The 12,724-nt window shown below is 38.4% G+C and overlaps 1 pseudogene; it reads left to right on the forward strand.

The window, feature by feature from the left end:
* The first annotated feature begins 8,417 nt into the window (after positions 1 to 8,417).
* Positions 8,418 to 9,753, forward strand: LOC113617662 (coiled-coil domain-containing protein 6 pseudogene; annotated as a pseudogene).
* The last annotated feature ends 2,971 nt before the right edge of the window (positions 9,754 to 12,724 follow it).

The following is a 12,724-nucleotide window of genomic DNA, read 5'->3' on the forward strand; positions in this document are numbered from 1 at the left end:
TCACTTTTAGATGTGAATCATCCCAAGGGAAAATTTGCTGGATTCACAGGGCTTCAGGCACCATATTCTCAAACCCATGAGTGACTTTTGTTATTTCTTCTGTATGCATGCTGACATTAGAGGGAACTTTTTTTTTTACTGAAAAATGAAGCTAGAGTGTTGAAGTTATACAGTCTGCTCTGGTCCACTTGACCACATTACTGTCAAATCTAACATAGTTTCTAGAATTCCTAAGAAAAAATTCTTCTAATGTCTGTTTATATAGTTAACACGGACTAGCGTGTGTGTTTGTTGTTTTCTGTCTAAACAAAGGAACTTATCTTCTCGTTTAGGAGTAAGGAAAATATTTATATAAAAGCTTACCAAAAGTTGGATTTGTTATACCTTTAGATATTAGGAAGAGGAAGTGATATAATAGGTTAACTACAGTAAATAAAAAAGCAGTTAGGAATTTTGACATTCTGAATCTTATGCCTTTAATAAAATTTCTCTCACCACTAAAATATACTATTCTTGACCAATTAACTCATTTATTAAGAACACTAAATAAAGATAATATGTTCACAGACTGTGCTAATAATCTCAATTAGTCATTTCACCAACACTAGGCAAAAGAATGGTTTTGCTGAAATTTTTCACCACACTAGGACAGCTCATCATAAATATCAACTGACCATAAATCTTTGAAAGAAAAATGACTATATTATAATCTAATGTTGTCAAAAGTGATTTTACTATAAAGCAAATGATGCTTATTTCAGCTTCAAGGACCCTCATTCTCATTTACCCTTCCAAGGCCATCGGAGGAACACTATAACATGGTCACTTGGTCACACTATTTTGTAAAATTAGGTAGGACAATTTAACTGTAATCAGTTAAGACTGCTGTCTCTTTTCACTCTGATTTTCCTTCTATAATAGTTGGTATTTAAGGATAAGCATGTGGGATATTTTTCTAGGAAAATGTTGAGTTGTAGACACATTTATTTTTGATTTAATGGGCTTATTTAAGTGGTTTGCAATCACTTCTGTGTAGAGTTAAGCTATTACTAATTGTTCCAAATATCATGACCCAAAGGCATAAGGGCCAGAGGTCATATGATAATATGAACAAGTTCTAGGTACCCAGCATCAAAAATACGTGGGTAGTAGAAGACAAAAAAAAAAAAAAAGTCTTGCATGTAGGGAAAAAGTAGTCTCTAGAAAAACATGCTAGATCATACAACTCATATACAAAAGAATGTTGATAAAGTTTTTCTACAATGTGATGGCAATCCTAAAAATTCCTATTATATTACCAATTAGCTGTCAAACTGAAATAAACTTTTCTGGCCTAATAATAATAATAACAATAATTATAATAATAACAATAATAAAGTGATCTGTCAAACATTCAAGGGAAAGAAAATTATTCCTCTATCTCTCTAAAAATCATTATAACATTGCTTTCATACAAAGAAACAATCAAAGAACTTATAGCCAAACGATTTTTAAAAAGGCTTATAGAGATAGATCCAGGAGTTAATTAATAAGAATAATCATGTATTTCTTGACTTCTTCCTCCTTCTTCAAAGCTAGGCATGGTGGGTGGAATCCTTCTTATATTTCTATCTCTCTGGCCTTTCCTATTTCATCTTTGTTTTCCTCCTCCACTACACTTCACTGAAGGACTTTTCTGTTCTCCTTTTCTACATTTAAGGGCACATGTGATTACATTGAACCCATGTGAAAGCAGGATCATCTCTCTATTTTAGGTTCAGATGAAAAGTACCTTCATAGCAGTAGTACCTAGATTAGTGTTTGTTTGAATAACCAAGCGATGGAAGTCTGGAAGAGACATCTTTAGAATTCTGCCTACCCTAGAACTGATTTAGTCCAAATTTCTGATTTTAAAAATAGGGAAATTTAAGATGAGTTTTATCCAAGTACTTAGTCATGGATTTTTTGCTGTATTAAAAGATAGATGAGACTACATTTCTTATATTAAGATTGATAGATTATCTGCTTAGGAAAGAATACATGCAAGCCTATCCAATTTTAATAATAAGTTGTAATTATGCTCCCCTCTAACCAATAACAGAAAATACCCCTACTCCAAGGCTTAATAGAGAATTCAAACTATCTGCTATACTGCTTCTTCCAAAAATCTTATCCAGTGCTACTGAAACTTGAAAGATGGACAAAGTATTGAGTTCTTTCCTCTGTATTGGTCAGCAATGTTTTTTAAAGGGCCCCATAGTAAATAGTTTAGACTTTTGGGACCTATGGTCTCTGTCACAATGATTCACCATGCCACTGTAGAATGAAAAGAGGGATAGAACACAAGTAAATGAATGGCTGTGAATGTATTACAATAAAACTTTATTTATAGATTTGGTCTATGCGGGGAGAGGGTTTAGTTTAGTTTGCTTAGTTTGCGAACTCCTGGTGTAAAGATTTGGGTACTCTATGTCCATGCTGAATTCTTATGGCCATCACAGAGAGGGTGCCATTCATGTACATTTTATGCTATGCCCTTGACATTAATTGATATTTGATTTTAAAAATATATAGTCATATTTTAAAAATTGCTGTAGCTTATTCAAAACTCTTGTTGAAGTCAGTGTACAACATTATGTTGTTCAATGTCCTTTTATAAATTCTTCACATTACAAATTCCCTTCAAAATTGTGTCAGGAGTGTTTGGGGTTTCTTTTCCCCTTCATGCTGAATTAGCATGTTTCATTTTATCAGAAAATTAAAATTACATATCCCATCACTTCCCTTTTTGACTTGATTTACAGGAAATATAGATTTATAATGAATACTCATTTCTGTCCTTCTATATGTAAGCTTTAGGGCACATTTATTTTCCCTCGGTTTTTAAAACTTTTGGTCTTATAGTATATGTGATTTTAGCTTTAATCTTCCTAAAATCCTTACCAATGAATATATAATAGTAGACTTGGAATTAAAATTCTGGTTTATGATTAGTCTTCCTCAAATATAAATATTTGCACTCATATTTCATTAACTTCAATTAATTAATTTTCTGCAGACCCTGTACACATTGTGTCTGTTGATGGAATTGGTCTTTTATGTATTTAAACTTCCACACAGAGTAAAGTCTATGTCTATGTAGTTAACTCTTTTTTATATTGAATTATATCACATATATCAGGTTTTCTCAAACTTGGCACTATGGATACATTTTGAACCAGAAATTTGGGTTGAGAGAGGCTGTCTTCTGCATTGCAGGATATTTACCAGCATCTCTGGCCTCTGCCCACTAGATGCCAGTAGCACTCCTGCCAAGTTGTTTCAACCCAAATAGCTCCAGGCATTGTAGAATGTCCTCTGGGAATGTGTGTGTTGGAGGTGGGGGACATTGGTTGAGAACCATGATTTATTCAGAAATTGTCCAAATTATGAGTTAACAAATTGATGAATTTTCATGATGTGAGCACACCAGCATAATGAAAAAACGGATCAAGAAATACAGTATTACCAGCATCCTGCAAAGCCCTTTCTTGCCTACTCACTATCTATACCTTCCCACAAAGTAAGTACCTTTATGACTTTTAAGACCACAGATTGGTTTTCTTCTTTTGAACTGTGTATAAATAGAGTTACACAAAATGTCCTTTGTTGCTTTCAATCAACATTACTCTTATGAGATTCATTCACATGGTGCATAGCAATAGTTCTTCTATTACTGCCAAATTCCGTAATTTATTTGTACATTTTACTGATAAAGGGCACTTTGTTTTCACAGCTTTACCTGTGGGAATGTTATAATTCAATTCAGTTTCTTCTGTTCTGATTTTATACTTTTTGGTCATTTTTTTGGTTACTTTTTTAGATTGCTTTTTGAGGAATTTGTCCATTTTCTGTTATTTTCCAAGTATATTGGCATAATTATTTTTTACAATATTACCTTGTTCCCTTTTTATTTGTTGTAGAATCTATAATCTCTCTCTTTTTATTCTTGGTATTGATAAATTGTGCTTTCATCCTCTCTTGAACATTTGTGCCAAGGGTTATCACTTTATTACTCAAAAAAATCAACTTTCGGTTTTTTTTTGAATCCCTCTAATATGTATTTATTATCTGTATTTTTCATTCCTTCTTATACTTATTGGAAATTTTTATCTTGTTCTATCATCTATTGAGTGAAGAATTAAATTCTGCCAGCTTCATTATAGATTGATTTATTACTCTTCAGTTCTGACACTTCTTGCTTTCTAGAATTTTTAGCTATGTTATTCAGTGCATATACATTTAACATAATTCTATCTAGCTAGTGAATTGATCTTTTAGCCATTACAAAATTACTCTTTAAACCTGGTAATACTCCTTTTTCATCTACTTTTTCTGGCATTAATATGTCAGCAACCATTTTCTTTCTTTTTTCTTTTTTTTTTTCCTTGACAGTTTTATTTCAATGTGTTTTTGTCCTTATATTTAGGATAGATCTCTTCAAATATCATGTAACTAGACTTTCTATTTTAACTGTCTGAAATTTTTGTTTTTCAATTGTAATATTTAGCCTATTTATATTTGATGTAATTATTTACATATTTGATCTTAAATCTTACTACAGGCATGCCTCATTTTATTGACTTCACTCTAATGCACTTTGCAGATATTGAATTTTTTCAAATGGAAGGTTTGTGGCAATTCCACATTGTGAAAGTATATCTGTGTCATTTTTCTAACAGTATTTGCTCACTTTATATTTCTGCATCACATTTTTGTAATTCTCACAAAATGTCAAAATTTCCATTATTATTATATTTTTTATGGTGACCTGTGATCAGTGACTTTTGATGTTACTATTATAATTGTTTTGGGATTGCATGAACTGCGCCCATGTATGATAGCAAACTTAATTGATATGTGTTGTGTGTGTTCTGACTGCTCCACCAACCTGCTGTTCCCATCTCTCTTCCTTTCCTTGGGCCTCCCTATTCCCTGAGACAAAACAATATTGAAATTAAGCCAGTTAATAACCCTACAAAGACCTCTAAATGTTCAAATGAAAGGAAGAGTTGCATATCTTTCCCTTTAAATCAAAAGCTAGAAATGATTAGGCTCAGTGAGGAAGGCATGTTGAAAGCTAAGACAGACCAAAAGCTAGGTCTCTTGTGCCAAACAGTTAGCCAAGTTGTGACTGCAAAGGAAAAGTACCTGAAGGAAGTTAAAAGTCCTACTCCAGTGAACACAAGAATAATAAGAAAGTGAAACAGCCTCATTGCTGATATGGAGAAAGTTGCAGTGGTCAGGAGAGAAGATCAAACTAACCACAGCAATCCCTTAAGCCAAAGCCTAATCCAGAGCAAGGCTCTAACTCTCATCAATTCTATGAAGGTTGCAAGAGGTGAGGAAGCTGTAGAAGAAAAGTTTGAAGATAGCAGAGACTGGTTCATGAGGTTGAAGAAAAGAAGCTCTCTCCATAAAAGTGCAAAGTGAGGGGCTTCCCTGGTGACGCAGTGGTTAAGAATCCGCCTGCCAATGCAAGGGACATGGGTTTGAGCCCTGGTCCGGGAACATCCCACATGTTGCAAAGCAACTAAGCCCGTGCACCACAACTACTGAGCCTGCACTCTAGAGCCCACAAGCCACAACTACTAAAGTCCTCACGCCTAGAGCCCAAGCTCCTCAACAAGAGAAGCCACTGCAGCAAGAAGGCTGTACACCACAACGAAGAGTAGCCCCCACTCGACGCAACTAGAGAAAGCCGCGCGCAGCAACAAAGACCCAAAGCAGCCAAAAATAAAAATAATAAATGAATAAATAAATTTATTATATAAAAAAAGTGCAAGGTGAAGCAGCAAATGCTGATGTATGAGCTACAGCAAATTATCCAGAAGATCTAGCTAAGATAATTAATGAAGGTGATTATACTCAATAACAGATTTTCCATGTAGAGGAAATAGCCTTCTATTGGAAGACTGTGCCATCTAGGACTTTCATAGCTAGAAAGGAGAAGTCAGTGCCAGGCTTCAAAGCTTCAAAGGGCTGCCTGACTCTTGTTAGGAGTTAATGTAACTGGTGACTTTAAGTTGAAGCCAATATACCATTATACTCATTTCCCATTATGAAAATTCTAGGACCCTTAAGAATTATCTAAATCTACTCTACCTGTGCTCTCTACATGGCACAACAAAGCCTGGATGACAGCACATCTGTTTACAATATGGTTTACTGAATATTTTAAGCCCAATGTTGAGACCTAAGGCTCAGAGAAAAAGATTCCTTTCAAAATATTACTACTTGCTGACAAGGCACCTAGTCACCCAAGAGCTCTGATAGAGCTGTCCAACAAAGTTCACATTGTTTTCATGCCTGCTAACATATCATCTATTCTTCAGCCCATGGATCAAGGAGTAATTTTGACACTCAAGTCATATTATTTAAGAAAAACATTTCATAAGACTACAGCTACCATAAATAGTGATTCCTCTGATGGACCCAAGCAAAGTAAATTGAAAGCCTTCTAGAAAGGAGTCACCATTTTAGGTGCCATTAAGAACATTCATGGTTCATGGGAAAGGGTCAAAATATTAACATTAACAGGGATTGGAAAGAAGTTGATTCCAACCCTCATGGATGACTTTGAGGGGTTTAAGACTTCAGTGGAGAAAGTAACTGAAGATATGGTGGAAATAACAAGAGAACTAGAAGTGGAACTTGAAGATGGGACTAATTTGCTGCAATCTCATGATCAAAGTGTAACAGAGGAGGAGTTGCTTCTTATGAATGAGAAAAGAAAGTGGTTTCTTGAGATGGAATCTACTTCTGGAAAAATGCTGTGAAGATTCTTGAAATGACAACAAAAGATTAAGGACATTACATAAACTTACTTGATAAATCAACAGCAGGGTTTGAAAGGATTGATTCCAATTTTGAAAGAAGTTCCACTGTGGGTGAAATGCTATCAAACAGCATTGCATGCTACAGAAAAATAGTTCATAAAGGTAAGATGGAGTGGCCAAGATGGCAGAGTATGAAGACCCTAAGCTCACCTCCTCCCATGAGGACAGCAAAATTGCAACTATTTACAGAGAAATTATTTATGTGACAAACCAGAGCACTAGCAGAAAAGATCTATAACTAAAGATGTAAAGAAGGAAGCACAACAAGATAGGTAGGAGGGGCAACCCACACACAGGAGGATAATTACAATTGCAGAGGTTCTCCTCAATAAGCAAGTGGTTGGAGCCCCGCATGTGGCTTTCCCAGCCTGGGAGTCCTGCACATGGAAGATAAGCCCCAAGAATGACTGGCTCTGAAGGCCAGTTGGGTTTACTTTCAAAAGAGCCAGAGGACTGTGGGAAATAGAGACTCCACTCCTAAAGAGCACACGCAAAACTTCACATGCTCTGGGACCCAGGGAAGAAGGAGTAATTTGAAAGGAACCTGGGTAAGACACAACTTCTGATCTTGAAGAGCCTCGTGGAGGGGCAGAAGGCAGCTGGGGCTTGTCCTGGGAACATAGACATTAGCATCAGCTGTTTTGAGGAGCTCCTTCTACCACATGGACACTGATGCTGGCAAGCACTATTCTGGAATCCTCCCTGTAGCTTATTTGTACCAGGACTCAGACCAACTCACCAGGTTGTCAGTACAGTACTGGAATGCCTCCGGCCGAGACACAACTCCACCCACCAGCAGGCCTGTTGCCCTGAAACCCCCTGAGTGCACAGCCACCCCAGGACCTGGCCCTGTCCAGCAGAGGGCCCAGGACCTGGCTCCATACACCAGCTCTAGCCACGGGATTTCCAGGGCCCTGCAGCCAGAGATCTGGGACCTGACTCAGCCCACCAGTAGGTCTCACCCACCAGTGTGTAGGCACTGTCCCCAGGACCCCATGAGCCCACAAACAGGCCAAAACACCAATTCTGGGACCCCCAGGGCCCTGCATCCAGAAACCCTGGGACCCAGCTTTGCCTACCAGTGGGCTGGCAGTAGCTCCGGGACCAGCCTTACCCACCAGTGGGTAGGCACCAGCCCCAGGAAATCCTGGGTCCTGGTCCCACCCACAAGCAGACCAAAACACCAGTTCTGGGACCCACAGGGCCCTGTAGCCAGGTAGGACATATAGTTCAAATGAGCAGAGAGTAGTGCGCTGCTGGGATACATAGGACATCTGCTTCAAAAAGCCACTTCTTCAGGATCGGGAAACATAAGGAGCCCACAAAATACATAGAAATAAAAATAGCAAATTAGGTAAAATGAGGGGACATTAGGTAAAATGAGGGGACAGGGGTCCCCTTCTTCAGGGAACCAAAACCCCAGAAGAAGAATGAAGTGAAATAGGGATAGGCAATCTACCCACTAAAGAGTTTAAAGTAAAAATCATAAAGATAATCAAAGTACTCAGGAGAAGAATAGATGAACACAGTGAGAAGATTAACAAAGAGAAGATATAATCATTGATCTCGGGCGGCAGCGGCAGGAGAGGCGGCAGTGGTGGGAAGTGGCTGGAGCAGGGGGCATTGTCATCTCACCCTTCAGCCTGCAGGAGCTCATCAAGCACCTGGCCTCGCTACAGCAGAACAAGGTGCTCAAGGTCCAGCTGGAGACCTACAAACTCAAGTGCAAGGCACTGCAGGAGGAGAAGCGTGGCTTGCGCAAAGCCAGTGTGACCATCCAAGCCCAGGCTGAATGGAAAGAAGAATTCATCAGTAACACATTATTCAAGAAAATTCAGCCTTTGCAGAAGGAGAAAGAAACCCTTGCTATAAATTACGAGAAGGAAGAAGAGTTCCTCACTAATGAGCTCTCCAGAAAATTGATGCAGTTGCAGCACGAGAAAGCCAAACTAGAACAGCATATGGAGCAGGAATTCCAGGTCAGCAAACTGATGAAGAAAACTAAAAAACTGGAGAACGATACCATTTCTAAGCAGCTTACATTAGAACAGTTGAGACGAGAGAAGATTGACCTCGAAAGTACTTTGGAACAGGAACAAGAAGCACGAGTGAATCGTTTCTGGACAAGGATGGAACTTGAAGCTGAAAAGCGAATCCTGCAGGAGAAATTAGACCAGCCGGTGTCTGCTCCCCCATTGCCTAGAGATATCTCCGTGTAGATCGACCCTCCAGAAAACGTGATGCGACACATCAGGTCTTTAAAGAATGAACTGGAGAAGCTGAAGAAGCAACTGAGTGCTGCCCAGTTACAGCATTCCGAGATAATGGCGCAGTATTTGGAGGAGGAACTTCACATGAGGGAAGAGGACCTGAGAGGAAGCTGCAGAGGGAGATGGAGAGGAGAGAGGCCCTCTGTCGACAGCTCTCAGAGAGTGAGTCCAGCTTAGAGATGGATGCTGAAAGGTATTTTAAGGAGCTGTCTGCACAAGGATTAAGACCTCACATTGTGTGCAGCCCGATCCCTTACACACCTTCTCCCAGTTCAAGCCGGCCGATATCACCCAGTCTCTCGTATGCAAGTAACACACTTGGTTTCATGCCACCAACTTCACTGACTAGAGCTGGAATGTCTTATTACAATTCCCCAGGTCTTCATGTGCAGCATATGGGAGCATTCCACGGTATCACAAGGCCTTCACCGCAGAGAAGCAAGTCCTGATCAATTCAAATGGCCCACGCTACTTCCGTCTCACAACACACAGACCCCTGTCCAGCCACTGCCACCTCCATCTCCACCACCCATGCAGCCCGCAGTCCCCTCAGCAGGCACCTTGCAGCCTGCCCCCTCGCAACAGTCGGTTCACCCCTCCTCCCAGCCTTAATGCATGTGCTTAGTCCGAACCTCATGTCGGCACACGTTCTTGTACAGTGGAGCCGAGCTGTCGACTCAACGCCAAAGGCTTCCTTCCCTGGAATATGAATGTGACTTATTTGCACTGAGGTTATCTAGGCTTCACTATTCATTATGTTGCAAATGTGTGTCGGAAACGCAGCCAGTGTTGTGGATCTACAACTCTACACGGACGACTTTTTCCTTCGGTGTTTTACTTGAATCTACATGTGTGCACATTCCCTGGCTGGGACGTTGGCTGTTCGACTGTTTGGTAGTTCAGCAGCAGTGTGCAATTTTCGCCTGGCCCCAGAGCTTCGTTTTCCTGGCTTTTAGGTTGGAAAATAAAAAGGGATATCTTTTTATTTTTTTCCATGAATTTGCAGAAAATTACTGAGCTGTTATTACCCCTCCCCTCCCATTATAATGGTGTTTACCAAGCATACCAATAATTCAGCACTACAATTCAGAACTTTGAAAATCTAGCACTCAGTATAAGATGGGAAGTTAGATGGATCAGTACCAAAGACAATGCTCAATAGAGCTTTCTACAGATACACTTTGTATGGGTTATTTTCAGTATATCCCAACATCCATGTCTCTTGTAAAACAGATCACCTAAAGTACTGGATCACATGGCTATATCTTTTCCACATGCATGGGATTGATAATTATTGTATATCCAGGTGTGATTTTTTCTTTATCCTTGATGTTAGCCTCCTCAAACTGGACCCCTCTCACGTGAGTCGATAACTGTTGTCCTACCCACCAGTGGTTGTTATGACTGATTAGAAGGTGCTGTGTGATTTCTGCCGCAGAGGACAGTGTGATTGTAACAAAAACAGCTATTTCCCCTTTCCATTCTTTACTTGTGTTTCCCTAAAACAGAGTTCAAACAAATATTTTAAAGGTACAAAATACTATTAGAAAATACTATTTGAAATAAACATTATAGGAATATCTTAGCATAACGGCCACAAAATACTTTATTGCTGAGGACTTTATTGCTGAGCACAATATCACTGAGGACTGCTTATCTTGCCCAGTAAAATCGAGTGCAGTGTACAGAGAAGTATATCTTGAATGCATTATTTCTGTTCATTTAGCACAAATAAATTGTTTGGTTTCACTTTAAAGTAGAAAAATGAGTTAGAAGATATACAGAAAAAGCAAACAGAGATTAAGAATGCAATAACTGAAATAAAAAATACATTAAAAGGAATCAACAGTAGATTACATGATACAGAGGAACTCCTCAGCAAGCTGGAAGACACAGTATTGGAAATCACTGAACCTGAACAGAAAATGGAAAAAAAGTAAAAAGAAATGAAGACAATTTAAGAGACCTCTGAGACAACATCAGGCATACTACCATTTGCATTATAGTAATCTCAGAGGGAGAATAGAGAGAGAAAGGAGCAGAGAACATATTTGAAGACATAATAGCTAAAAACTCCGTCAACCTGGGAAAGGAAACAAACATCCAGGTACAAGAAGTACAGAGAGTCCCAAACGGGTTCAACCCAAAGAGGATCACCCCAAGACACATTATAATTAAAATGGCAAAACTTAAAGAGAGAATATTAAAAGCAGAAAGGGAAAAGCAACAAATTACAAACTCCCACAAGGCTATCTGCTGACTATTCAGCAGTAACCCTGCAGGCTACAAGGGAATGGCACGATGTGTCTAAAGTGATGGAAGGAAAAAACCTACTACCAAGAATATTGTAGCCATGAGGGCTCGCATTCAGATTTGATGTAGAGGTCAAAAGTTTTACAGATAAGCAAAGCTAAAAGAGTTCAGCAGCACAAAACCAGTTTTATAAGAATTGTTAAAGGGACTTCTCTAAGTGAAGAAGAAAAAACCACAACTAGACACATGAAAATTATGAAAGGAAAAAGCTAACCGGTCAAGACAAATACATAGTAAAGGTAGTAAAGCAACCACATATAAAGTTACTAGGAAGGTTAAAAGACAAAGGCCACTTTTATTCAACATAGTCATGAAAGTCCTAACCACAGCAATTGGACAAGAAAAAGAATCAAAATTGGAAAGGAAAAAGTAAAACTGTCACTGTTTTCAGGTAACATGATACTATACATAGAGAATCCTCAAGATGCCTCTCACTACGAGAGATCATCAATAAATTTGATAAAGTGGCAGGATACGAAATTAATATACAGAAACCTGTTGCATTTCTATACACTAACAATGAACTATCAGAAAGAGAAATTAAGAAAATAATTCCACTTATAATCACATCAAAAGAAAAAATTACCTAGGAATAAATCTAATTAAGAAAAAAAATCCTTCATGAAAAAAAATGTCAATCAATGCAGCAAACTTTATTGTATTATTTTAAGAATTGCCACGGCCACCTCAGCCTTCAGCAACTGTCATCCATCAACATCGAGGCAAGAACCTTCACCAGCAAAAAGATTATGATTGCTGAAGGCTCAGATGATGGTTAGCATATTTTAGCAGTATTTTTTTAATCAAGTTATGTACATTGTTTTTTAGACATGCTACTGTGCACTTAATAGACTACAGTGTCATGTAAACATACTTTTATATGCACTGGGAAACTAAAAAATTTGTGTGACTCACTTTATTGCCCACTTTATTGTGGTGGTCCAAACCTGAGATACCTCTGAGGTATGCTTGTATTTATTTTCCATTTGTCAAGCTATTTATAGCTTCTTTCCATTTTGTCTTACTCTGATTTTTTTTGGGGGGGGGGTCTCTCCTCATGCCTTGTGGGATCTTAGTTCCCTGACCAGGGATTGAACCCAGGTCCAGGGAGTGAAAGCACCAAGTCCTAACCATTGGACTGCCAGGGAATTCCCCATTTTGTCTTATTCTGGATTAAATAATGTTTATTATTTTATCCTTCATTAGCTTCTTATTTATATATTATTTTCACCACAGATTAAAACATGCATTTAATGCTTCATTATTGTTTACTATAAAGTAGTA

Source organism: Aethalodelphis obliquidens, unplaced genomic scaffold (assembly GCF_003676395.1).
Source record: "Aethalodelphis obliquidens isolate GAN/ISIS:26980383/991018 unplaced genomic scaffold, ASM367639v1 scaffold4, whole genome shotgun sequence".
NCBI classification, from domain to species: Eukaryota; Metazoa; Chordata; class Mammalia; order Artiodactyla; family Delphinidae; genus Aethalodelphis; species Aethalodelphis obliquidens.